At 38.7% G+C, this 13,089-nt stretch overlaps 1 non-coding gene across 1 annotated transcript; it reads left to right on the top strand.

Annotated features, from left to right (window-relative positions):
- Positions 1-531: 531 nt before the first annotated feature.
- On the top strand, positions 532-637 carry LOC145593313 (small nucleolar RNA R71). The gene has a single exon (XR_014102660.1). It is a non-coding gene; the product is annotated as a small nucleolar RNA R71 (small nucleolar RNA).
- Positions 638-13,089: the final 12,452 nt, after the last annotated feature.

A 13,089-nucleotide genomic window follows, 5' to 3' on the forward strand; every position in this document is an offset into this window, starting at 1 on the left:
AAGTTCCCTACATTTCCCATTCTAGGAGCAAAATTCATAGCATTGATATCTTCTACATTATCATCATGTTCATAGGGAGGGGGTTGAACTTCACAAGCATACACACAATGGGAGGTATCATGATCGTAGGTTTCACAATTTGAGCAAAACATGCATCCTTGAGGCATTTTATTATAAGAAGAGGGGGAAGAAGTGGTCATACCATTGCCTCCCATGGTTAAAGGGGAGGTATTACCATGAGGGTTGGACCTTTCTTTCATCATTTCGTCCATTTGATTGGACATCTTGGAGATTTGGGAAGAAAGGTTGTTGATTGCGTTGGCTTGCTCTAATGCATAGACACCTTTGCTAGAAGTGGCCTCCCTTTCTCCTTCGTACCAATCATCATAATGCTTTGCGGCCTCCTCTATGATGCATTCCACTTCATCCTCTCCTTTGTTCATAATTGGACCGCCGGCGGCGGCATCAAGGCTTGTTCTCCCTTGAGGTGAGAGACCTCCATAGAAAGTGTGGATGAGTTGATACTTGGGTATCCCATGATGTGGGCATTGACGTTGAAGCTCTTTGTACCGGTCCCATGCCGCACTTAGAGTCTCACCACTCTTTTGGCGAAAGCCTTGAATTAAAGATCGAGCCTCGGCGGTCTTCCTATGGTTATAAAACCTTATCAAGAAAGTCGTAGTTACTTGGTCCCAAGTTGTGAGAGAATTAGGGGGCACCTCCTTCTCTAGCCATTCTAGACCTCTCCCAATTAAAGAAAATGGAAACATCTTGAGGCGGATGTACTCTTGAGTCACTCCGTTGGCTTTGACCGTGTCACAATACTTCTCAAATTCTTTCAAATGCTCATGAGGGTTCTCAAATTTTCCACCCGAGAATTGTTTCCTCTCGATTAAAGCAATCAAATTGGGCTTGATTTCGAAATTGTTGGCTTGAGTGGTAGGGGTTAGGATCCCACTTTGGGCTCTAAAGGCTTCGGGAGCCCCAAGACGACTCAAAGGTGTATTCTCTCCCATTTTAGAACCTTCTTCACTTTCGGACTTAAAGATGGAAAAGGGGTTGATTTCCGGACTTGATGGTGAATTAGGGCTATCTAAGTCTTCACTTGAGGGTGAAGATGGTGGAGTATCTTCCAATTCTCTTACTCCTTCTTTCGTTGGGGTGTGAGAATTTCTACTCCTCGCTCTCGCCTCTCTTCAAGTAAGGACAAAGATCTTTCTAGCTCCGGATCAATGGGAATCAAAGACCTTGAGCGAGTTCGTCCTCTATTCATACAACAAAGCTAAGGAGAACGTAAGCACTGACAAGTAACAAGTAGTAACAAATACTAATAAACAAGAAATGAGATAGTCTCAAATAAAGTAATGAAAAAGCAATGGAAGCCGTCTCCCCGGCAACGACGCCAATTTGACAAAGGATTAAACGTGTCGTCAAAAGTCTATCCCTAGGTCAAATATAATTTATACACCTAAACAAACCTAATACAAGTATAGGGCAAGTATAGGGGTCGAATCACAAGGAGACATGCATAAACACCACATTCACTACTTAATACTTAAGCTACCTCGGAACGAGAAGTGTGAAAAGCTAAGAAATTAAACTAGAGATTAAGAATGATTAAAAATCAATATAACTAAGCACCAAGGGAAGTAGGTAGATGTAGTTGCCAATTGATCATGCAATAACACGGAAGCAAAGCAATGGTAAACTAAGCATGCAAGAATATCGAATTAAAGCTCAATCTAACCGCCTTCCGGGGTTAATCAAATTCTCCTAACATAGCCTCCATGTTTCCACACTAGAACCATATATTAGAAGGTGCAATCAAAGAACTATCGTTAACAATGAACCGTAACTAAGTCAACTTCCGTTTCTTGTTAGCAAAGATTCACCTTTAATCAACTAACAATGTGCACTTGCAAGAAGATTAAAGAATATCAAACATACAAAGACTTTAATCACCATTAACAAAACCCAACATCATAAGCATGAATCAATCAACAACTACACCATCCCCACACCCTTGGCTAGGTGACTACTCACAAATCATATTGAAAACGATATCAATCATCAAATCAATAAGCATCAACATGATCAATAAGCAATAAAGGAAAAATCAAAATAAGCAAATAAAACTAAATACAAAAGTAAAGAAAGAGAGTAAGAGATTGCTCATTAATTGAAGATGAAGATTTACAAAGATTCAATCAAGCTCCTTCTTCAATATCCAAGTTCATCAATGGAAATCCACACTTTCTCTCTCTACTAATGAAGTTTCTCTCACTAGATTAGGGTTAAATTGTTTCTAAGTAATGATAGATGATGCACTAAACTCCCTACGACCTATATATATAGGCCCCTTAAAAGATACAAAAAATACGAAATAAAAAGACTGCAGCTCAGCGGTGAGCGCCCGCGCACATACACTGCGTGCCCGCGCAGAAGTTGTGTGTGCGCCCTCGCAGATCTTGCGCGCCCGCAGATCTGTGGGTACGGAGAATGAAACCCATGGATGCGCGCCTTCTCTCAGCAACACTGCGCGCCCGCGCTTGAGGAGTGTGCGCCCGCACACAAGGCGCACACATGGCGCACGCAACACTCTGTTTTGATTCTGCTTCTGATGCTGTTCTGTGCGGGTTCTCCCAGAGCTGCGCGCCCGCACACATCAAGGTCGCGCGCCCGCACACTAAGCGCGCACAAGGCGCACAAATCTTCTGTTTGTGTTCTGTTCATGGAGCCATCCTGCGCGGGTTCTCACAGTGCTGCGCGCCCGCACACAGGGGAGTTTGGGGTGAATTGCTCTTCTTCCAATGTCTTGATTCCTACAAAACAAAAACAAAGAAAACAAGGAGAAAGGCAAACAAAGAAAAGAGGAACAAAAAGGAGAGAAAAGGGGGCAAACAAGCTACAAATGGGTGGGAAAAACCCGTAAAGAGAACACTAAATTGTGGCATAAATGCCACTCATCAGCATTTTACAAACAAAAATCATTGTCCTCAAAGAAACTCCTATGGTGTCGCTGATTCTAGTGACTTCCTCAACCTTGATAAATTGACTTCCATCTTGAAAGCAAGATTGCTCAGCCTCATTCAAATGACCCTATACGGATCGACCACCCCTTCTTAAAAAAAAAAAAAAAACCTTCTCAAAACCCCGTATGAAATTTTTGACCATGTATAAATGGATGTTCGTAAGAACTACGTAGGGTTTTGATCCGAGAGTGGATTCAAATCCCACAATGAACGGTATGTAGGGCAACTTTAATGCTCAAACCCACCATATATCGTAAGTTTTATTTCACTTTTATTTTAAATTTGAGTGTGATTGACAATGTGGAAACTTTCGTGTTTTTATGCATTAGTTTAAGGAAAAGTATGTGAATAACCATAACCAATTAACAACGCACTAGTAAGAGCCTGTTCGTTAGAACAGAGGAAGAGACGAGTTCCAAATGTTCGATCTTCCTAACTTATACCCCGTACCTAGATCTCTAATTTTCCTAAGACCATACTTATACAGTGCCTCACCTAATGGAGTCAATGTCGTTTTCTATTTGAAAACGATCATAAACAAAAAGACCGTCTCTATTCGGGCAAAAATAGAGTGGCGACTCCAATTTTTTTTAGTCAAATTATCGACTTACGTGGGATTTTGACTTCTAATTTTTATTAGTCAAATAATGTATACCACATCATCCGGAAGGCAATGAACGATCATAGCAGAGATACGACCAGGGAGGTCATAAAGTTTGTTTATGAGGACATTACTCATGTAAGAACAATAGTAGCGAATTTTCTCCACATAGTCATAGGGGTGTTCATTGTTTTTCTTGACAAGGGTACCAATTTGGGTGTTTTTGCTAGGAAGGTTCGACATCCTGTAAAGGAAAAGACTTAGAAAAGAATTCCCTTTCCCAAAGAAAGCAAAAATAATACAGTTCTTGCATGAATTTGGTTCAATGTTCAATCAAACAATTTTCTTATTTCTAATCACATAATTACATGCTCACAAGCAATCCATTCACATGATTAAACATCACAACCTAAATATTAATGCACACAAGAACATGATTATTTCTAACTTATATGCCCAAATTCTTTCCTACCCAAACTCACCAACATGCTTTTAAAAGCTTTTAACACATAATACTTACCTCTATCCTTACTTTCCTGCAAAATGAACAAACTAAAAGAAAAAATATTTTTGACTCCTCTTAAATAAAATTTTCGAAAATAAGCATCGAAAAGACCAAAAACTTTGGCCCCCTTTTAAAAAAAAATTTCGGACACCCTAAAAAAAAATTTCGGATGTCCCGAATAGAAATAAATAAAAAAAAATTCGGACCTCTCCTATAAATTTTTTTTTTTGGATTTTAAAAATAATTAATTAAAATATTTGATTTTTTTAAAAACAAAATTAAATAAAATAACTCTCTTTAGAAATTACACAATCAAATAAGTACTTGGCCAAGTTTCAAAACAAAATACTTTAAAACACGTTTTTGGCTTTAGTGGTAATATAATCTCAACCAAAGCTCCCAAATACCACTTTGTAATACCCTAAAAATTCCTTTCTTTTAAAATACTTGTTTTGCTCTTTTTAAAACTCAAAATAGGAAAATCTAAGACATTACCGCCACCGTGAAAACGGCTAAGACAACTATCAAATACACACAACGGAAGACTACTTTGAAAAAATACCATTCAAAATAATTCAACTTAAAAAGTCAACCAAACAAAAGTAAAGTCAAACTAAAGTAAAACGAAATCAACCTACAACTTGGAACTATTATAGGCCCTTATCAAACCAAACCAACTTTAAAATCTTTGCGTTAGTCACACAGGCATAATATAATAAAATATCAAAGCAATAAGCATATCATAAACTTATGGAAACTAGCATGATTCGCTCTTCACTCATGCCCATCATGAATATGCTTCATCACCTAAAAAGCTTCTGTCTACTTGTTTCCACTACTCTCCATTAAAAATGGGTCATCATAGGGCCAAGGTAAAGACAAGGCCAACAAGCACACAATCAGCAAAGCTGAGCACATAAGCGTAATTAAACACACTAACATGCTGTCACCTATCAACACATAACTTACCTCGTTGCACCTGTTTACAAGTGCACAACATACAACAGGACTTCTCAATTAAGTAACTAATTGATTTATTTAGCATTGATTACGCATCGAATGGGTTTCCCCCTAACCCGCCCTAATAAAGGGGTACTAACACGGGAGCTAAACATGCCAATATAAAATAACCACTCGTAAGTGGTAGAATTCCTGCGCATATTAATAAAAGGAAAATACAGCAACCTGTACTCCCAGTAGAAGTTATGGTCAAATATAAAGTCGCATAACTCTCCCCATATGTTCATGCTCAAGGTATATACGTTCCAAGAGTTTTGGTGCGTAATCTCTTTCACTTTATGTTATTTACATATTATTATACTTAGTGATGACTCTTAAACCATAACACAATCAAACATTATAATTATCCAAACAATTAAACATTCCAATTTAACTCTTGAATAATTAGTGACCACATAGTATTTAATATTGAACCCTTCTTAAATCTACCTCGGTGTCAAAGACACCTTAAACGCGTAATGCGCCACAATTCCTGTCCCTGGGTGGGAAACACCTTAAGTGCACAAAGGCACCAATATATAATTTATTCCTTGTGTACATAGAAACTTACATAGCTCTTTTCTCATGCTTATAGCATCAATAAAAATTATATGAACCATAATAATATTCTATTTTAATATTCCAAACCAAATTAAACATTTAGTTTAATTAAACATGCTCTCTATCATGCCAATAATAAAAGTGTGGTTCATATATAACTTGCCAAAATAATTATTTCTATTCAATAATCCTTCACAAATAATCCATGTTTCATAATTCAGTCACCAACATCAACCAAATAATAAATTCCAATCACATCCTATCATGATACTATTTGGAATCAATTATTCAAAGCTTAGCATGTTCCTGTATCACCAAATAAATATCAAGTACGCGAACGTACCTTGAATACGATCTTAAAATCGCCACGACTAACTGAAATCACTCACTTGGAAGTCTCCTACAATCCAAAATCATAATATGGCATTAAAATCTACGACACAAAAATTTTGAGCAATATATACTCTTATTAAACCACTCATATTTTAATTAAAACATGCTGAAAATTCATTTAAAAACTCTTACTTTAATCCCAATTTCTAGCAATATTAATTCATGAAAACTTGCTGTAATTATACTTTTAATCCCTCAAATTTAAGGTTTAAACCACCCTAAATCATATTCCTTCAATAATCAATTATTTACAAATCTAGAGTTTCAAATTTGGGGCTTTTTAATTAAAATTAGAATCTGAAAATTAATTTGCACCATACTTAAAATCAATCATCATAAAATCATCACAAAAATTATAATCAATAATTATATTTAGGATTAAACAAATGAAATTGAAAAAAAGAATAATTTTTTTTTCGAATGGTGCGCCGGACAACAGCCACGACACTACAGCTGGCTGCTGCCGTGCTGCTAGTGGCTTCGCCGCTTCTGCCAACTGCTGCTGGTGGTAGCCGGTGGTGGTGTGTGCAAAAAGAGGAAGGGGAAAAGAAAGAAAAAGAAAAAGAATTAAAGGAGAAGGGAGAGAAAATTTACCTTGGGTATTCTCCACTCTGGGCAAAGTTTAATGCCCATGTGTTGAATATTTATACCCCTTTCTCTAGAAACCCTTCTTACCTAAAATTTCCTTTTTAATCTTTACTAACCCCTTTCCTAATAAAAGTTTACTAAAATAAAACTTTCCTAAAATAAATCCCAACTTTATAAAATAATTAATTAAATAAAACTTTCCTTTTAGAAAATATTTTCAAACTTATTTAAAATAAATAATTAAAAAGCCATAAATAATTCATTTTGAATTCTTTAAATACTTAACAAAATACTTATTAAAATAAAATACGTATAAAATACGGGGTATTACAAGATGAATAAGAAATACAAGATTAAAGATGGCTATAAATGGCTGCAGGGCAGTATAAATAAGGTGCCTTGGTACAATTAGGTTGGGAACAATTTCAATGTCCCTAAGCGTACCTTTATTGATTGGCTTGCTGTGCTAGGCAGGCTCAGAACTAGAGACAAGCTTTCTCAGTTTGGGATCTGCGATACTAGTGACTGTCTGTTATGTGGGGAGGATGCAAAATCGAGCAGTCACCTCTTCTTCTCCTGCAGTTATAGTAAGAAAGTGCTATATGATGTTTCTCAGTGGCTAGGATTTATCAAGCTTCATTTAAACATCATGCATACATGGAAAGCTTGGAAATCTAAGGGCAAAAACCATATCGAAAAGCAGTTGATTCTAGCTGTTGTGTATCACATTTGGCTTGCCAGAAATCATGTGTTCTTGCATAGAGTTGTTCTCACACCTGATATTCTAGCCAAAGCTTTCAAAAGGGAGGTGGTGATAAGGTGCTAGCAACTGATTAATCACACTTGGAAAACTAAAGACTGTAGATGGTTGCATCAGCTTAAGAGTAGTATTTAGGTGCTGTCTTAACTGGTTTTTGTTATGTTTGTTTGTAATTTTTTTTTCTGGTTTGTGCTAGTATGTTTGTTTTGGCTGTTCACTGGCCTGGTTTTCCCCGTGCCCTTCCTAGAAGGTACCAGGGAAGTCTTAGGCTAGGTTTGTTGGTTTTTGTTCCTAATGGTACCCTTCCTAGAAGGTGAATAGTTTGGAACTTAAACCTTGAGGGGGTGTTTGCCTTTTTCCTAGGCTTGTGTAGTTTTGGAGTGTGTGTTCCAATTTGTACATTTGTACATTTTTTGTGATCAATATACTTTTCTTACCTTCAAAAAAAAAAAAAAGTTTTTACAATATTTAATTAATTTCTCTCACCTAGTTGACCCACCATGATTATATTTTATTAATTTCATATTCTCTCTCCTCTAATCCACTCCCCTACTTTTTCTTTTTATAATTTTTTGTTCTTTAATTTTTTGTTCTACAATTTCTCCTAAAACTCCGCACATGGAGAAATGAATTAAGTATTTAAAAATGGAGGGAGTGGTCTATTCAAACCATGATAAGAACAATGATTATGAAGTCGAAACCCGAGTGGGCCCTAACGGGTCACTCCTCTCTAAGCACATCCGTTCCAGAGATAAACTAGAATGGGGCAACAATGAAGCTGGTCCCAGTAAATCTACTGGACCACCGCTTGGGGAAACCCAAACGGTAAAGGCTTAGGCTCCAGTCACCCGAGGCGAGCTCATGAAATTCATGATAGTTTCAAGGGAGAAATCAAAGACCTGATCAACAAAAAGACGGCTTGCTCATGCAAGGGTCAGTCGGCCAAGAAGACTCCTCAAGCTGACAGGAGGAAGCTGGTCAGGGACAAGCAACCTACTCCATATCCAAAGGAGAAGGCTATGCCTACTATTGACCGGTCGAAAGTTCTACTGCCCTAGAAGGGCACAAGAATGATCATTCGACAAGTTCAGCCGGATGGCAGCAAAAAATCATTCTCTGCTGCTCGACACATCTTAAAGAACAAGAGAACCCAACAGCTGTCTGAGTCTGCTTCTTCGTCGAGCTTCCTAGACAACTTCAAAAACACTTCTGCAAGGAATTCTTAATCCTTGCATGAGAGCCATACAGGCAGCAATACCGCCCACTCTAGCCCTTAAATGATTGGATCAGCCTCGTATGTGCCTCAGATTCCATATGGGCAATATTTCCCACCATCCATGCAACCAGCCCTCTTTGGAGGATAGGCGGCATACAATGTCCAGCCCTTGGACTAGCAGCTCTGGCTGCTCAGGCTTGGTGAACAAACCTTTGCGTTAATTAGGGAAATAAACGAGGCGGCACATCCGGCCAAGGTTAATAATGTTTTGGTTGGTGCCTACGATGGTACCACCAACCCTGAGGATCACCTTATGGCCTACACCAACCTTATGCACATGCAGGGGTTGGATTATGCCATATGGTGCAGATGCTTCCCGAGCACCTTGAAGGGCATAACCTAATAATGGTTTGACAACTTTCCAACTAGATGTATTGATAGCTTCAACAGGCTTGCCTTCTTGTTTGCTTCAAACTTCTCGATGAACATCTCTGCCCAGAAAACAAGTCTCGACTTGAGCACCATACAGCAGGGAGAGAGAGAAGGTCTTTGCTCCTACGTCAGGCGGTTCAATCTTGTGAGAATCCAGATTCAAGTACTGTTTGACGAAGTAGCCTCCATAGACTTCTTTAAGGGTCTGAAGGACGGGTCAACCTTTAAGTTTGACCTCGTCAGGAACAGGGTTTTCACCCTCAAAGAGGCGCTGATGGAGGCGGAGAGCTCTATTCAAGCCACCTCTACTCGTCTAGCAATCAGTCAGATTCCAAGAAGTCTGACAAATAAAAGGAGAGTCGGTCTGCTCAGCCGGCTCAAAAAGCTGAAGAGAGCAAAAAGAGAAAAGAAGTATGGGGGTTGATGAATCTGATCAGTCGGCGCGGAAGAAAAAGAAGGAATTTAAACCATACGTCCCAAGGTACGAGTTTAATAAAGACTGATACTCCATCCTCATGGAGATAAAGGATTGGCTGACCATTGAGAAGTTGAATCCGATGAAAAGTATTGTCCAGTCACGGATAAAAAATAAATGCTGCAACTTCCATGAGGATGTTGGCCATGACACCAACGACTGCTATAGACTCAAGTAGATGTTGGATCGTTTGGCTGACAAGAGGGTGCTGAAATCTTGCATCTTAAAGTCCAAAGTGACTCTCAAGACGAATCCTGGACAATCGTCCAAGACAGCCCAGCCTGCTAGTAGCTCGGACACTAACAAAGAGTCGGTTTACACCATAGCAGGTGGATTCGCGGGAGGTGGCCCGACCATTCGGGGCACCAAGGATCATTTGAAAAAGATGGTCAATGTTGTTGATGAGGGGTAGGTGTCCGGCAGCAACACCTCCGTTTTCAAGACATAACCAAAAAAATGCAAATGCTAGTATCTAAGATTAGGACTAATCTAAATTTTAAGGTACAAAAATACTCAACGGTTCACAGACCGTATTTAAATTAACAAAAATACATGACGGAACATAGTCCGTATTTTCTATCCTTATTGGGCCCCACTAGTTTCCATTTTATAAAACCTGTGAGAGAATATACATTCCATTCATCCATTCACTATATGTGAATGACCCATGCATTTTACAACGATAAACAAATAACAATGCATAAACACGCGTAACCTAGTAACTAACTTAGGTGGTTAATCTGATTTACGCGCCTAATTAAAACTAGTCAAAGTTGTTCAACCAATTATGTGATTAAGCCCAATTAAAAATTAAAGCTCCCACTAAATTTCGCGTCCAACTTAATTAATCCGATTAATTAAGCCGGTAAACCCAAAATTTTGCCAAAATAAAATTTTGCATGTGCCGCTCAAAACTGAGGCCTAGCCTCCATAAATTTTAATTAAAATAAATAAACATAATTAAAATAATTAAAATCGGCAAAAAGCGCAAAAATTACATAGCTCTAAAACCCAAAGTGCCTAACATCAAGCTTTTCGGCTTGGTGTGCTAGGAACCGGGGCATGGGTGCCTAGTGAGGGGTCGCGCGCACAGCCATGGCCCGTGCCAAGCGTCACACCCGTAGCCTACAACATCGTAAACCGCGTTATACTGCCTACGGGGCGTGCTCGCAACATCATGGCCATCAAGGCCACTCAGGCTTGCTGTTATGCGCGCCCCATGCTGCCTTCCAGCAGCACATCACACACACAACACACCCATCGCCGCACCAAGCATCAGACCAGCCTTTGCTCGTACACACACGCCACACACGCAGCATGCATTGCGCGCACAACATGCGTCTGCTGCTGCCTTGCACATGGAGCACTGCTCGCACCAACGCACAGACACACTCCTTGGCAGCCACATGCGGGTTGCTATGCGGTCAAGCTAGCCGAGGGTGAGTCGTGGCTTTTGCCTTAGTTTGCATGCTAGTGTCTCGGGTTGCTAATTTTTGAATGACTTATGTAATTAATTCTAATTAAATTTTAGAATCAATTTATTGAGCAAAAATGAAAATTATAACAAGTCCAACTTAATAAATTCATTCAAGTGCACAAAACCAAATTAGTTCCAAGAACTATTCTTTAATAAAATTTGGTTCAACTTGATGCAACAAAAGAGAGAGCTATTCTCACTATTTATTTAATCAACATAAATTAATTATGAGATTTGATAATATTAAAAGGAAGTTGGAATTATGAACATAAACATTCAAATAAAGATTCCAACTTTAACTTGTGAATCCTTGAAAAATTACATCTTCCAATATGAAGATTAATGAAATTTCTATCACAAGTTTGAAACTTTATGATTCAAATCAACTTAATAAATGATTAAATTAAAAAGGTTCAATAAACATACATGGAATTTAGTAACACAAAATTCCAATCACTTAAAATAATTAAAGATTGAATCTTTAGTACTTAAGAGCCTCAAAATACAAACTTTTCACACTTAAAGCTATTTATTTGCAATTATGTGAAAATTTGAGCCAACTATTAAGCACCAATTATTACCAAGTAATCATGCTCAAAAGTGGTCAAAATTGCAGAAGCATAAAGGAAATAACCAAATGCATAATCACAAATAATATGCCATTAAGATTCAAGGTTTAAAAGATTTATAATTTTTCGTCAAACGAAAAATCCCTCAAAATAGGAATTTCTGGGCAGAATTTGGCTTTTTCGCAACCCTAAAAGAATTAGAATATTTCCAGAATATCGATTCCACCGAAAATTCATTACTCTTGAGTGAAAATTTGGGTTCTGGAGCCAAAATTCTAAAAAAAACGAGATTAAAATTAATAAAATTGAGCTACTAATCTAATTAGTAACAACAACCAGAAATTGAATCCATTTTAAACACCTTGAGAATTTTAGTTACAAAAATAAATGAGCAAGGCTCCGTTACAACTGTTGGATTTCGGAAAGTCTGACTTTTCGAGGAACAAACCTCGTCCCTAAGACCCGCTCACAATTAATATAACTAAAAGATATAAATAACAAGATAGAGTGAAAAGACAATCTTACCTTTGACAGGTGCTTCGCTCACAATACGGAGCTCTTACTTGAAACGCCGAGTCTTGTAAGTGCAAAGACCTCCTGCGGTACCTACTCGCAACCCGACCCCAACGGTCTCTTACTCGAAGTTTAGCCAAGTCAGACAAAAACAACTACTCGAGTATTATGTGAACTTAAAGGTTTTCTCTCAAGTGGAGATGCCTTTTTGAGTTCCTACTCAAGTAAATTTCTCTAATTCCCAAGGTGGGTATTTAAAGAGAATGTCATATGAGGATTGTGCTCTTCCATCAATATGAGAGAGTTGGTAAAATCAATTTCTCATTTTATTTTTAAATCAAAAATAAAAGAAAATGCTAAGGGAATAATTAATCAATAAGTGGCAACATGGAGGGAGAGGGTAGGTGAGGACCACAAGGGGAGGGGACCATTTCCTTCCTCCCCAAGGTTCCCCTTAGTAGCGACATTCAAGCCACACGGACCAAGCACCGCACGCCACATGGCACCAGCCTTGCGCACCAAGGCATGCATCGGCTGGGCCTGCTGTGCGCGCTTCGTGTGTTCAGGCTGGTCGAAGGCTCGACCCAGCAAGCCGCACACATATCCGGGCTGCTCGCCGAGGCCTGCTGCTAGCCATGCTAGCATGCTAGCGCTACTCTAGCTGCTAGCTTGCGTGCATGCTAGCATGCTTGCTAGTATTGCTAGCACTAGCGTGCTAGCACCATTTGCCCCTAGCACTCGGTTTGCTTGGGGCATTATGATGCTAGGGGTATTTTTGTAATTGTTGATTAATTATAGATTTTACTGTCTCGTCTTTTATTAATTTGACTCGACTTGCGACGCTCGGTCTCGACGCTCCTAGCTCGATTTCCGGCGTCTAAATTCATAATACTCGAGCGACTCATGAATTCCTTATGGATTAATTTGTCGTATCGGATCGTTATTTGCTTGGGTGTGACCTGAAGGGT

Source organism: Chenopodium album, chromosome 18 (assembly GCF_948465745.1).
Source record: "Chenopodium album chromosome 18, dcCheAlbu1.1, whole genome shotgun sequence".
NCBI lineage: Eukaryota > Viridiplantae > Streptophyta > Magnoliopsida > Caryophyllales > Amaranthaceae > Chenopodium > Chenopodium album.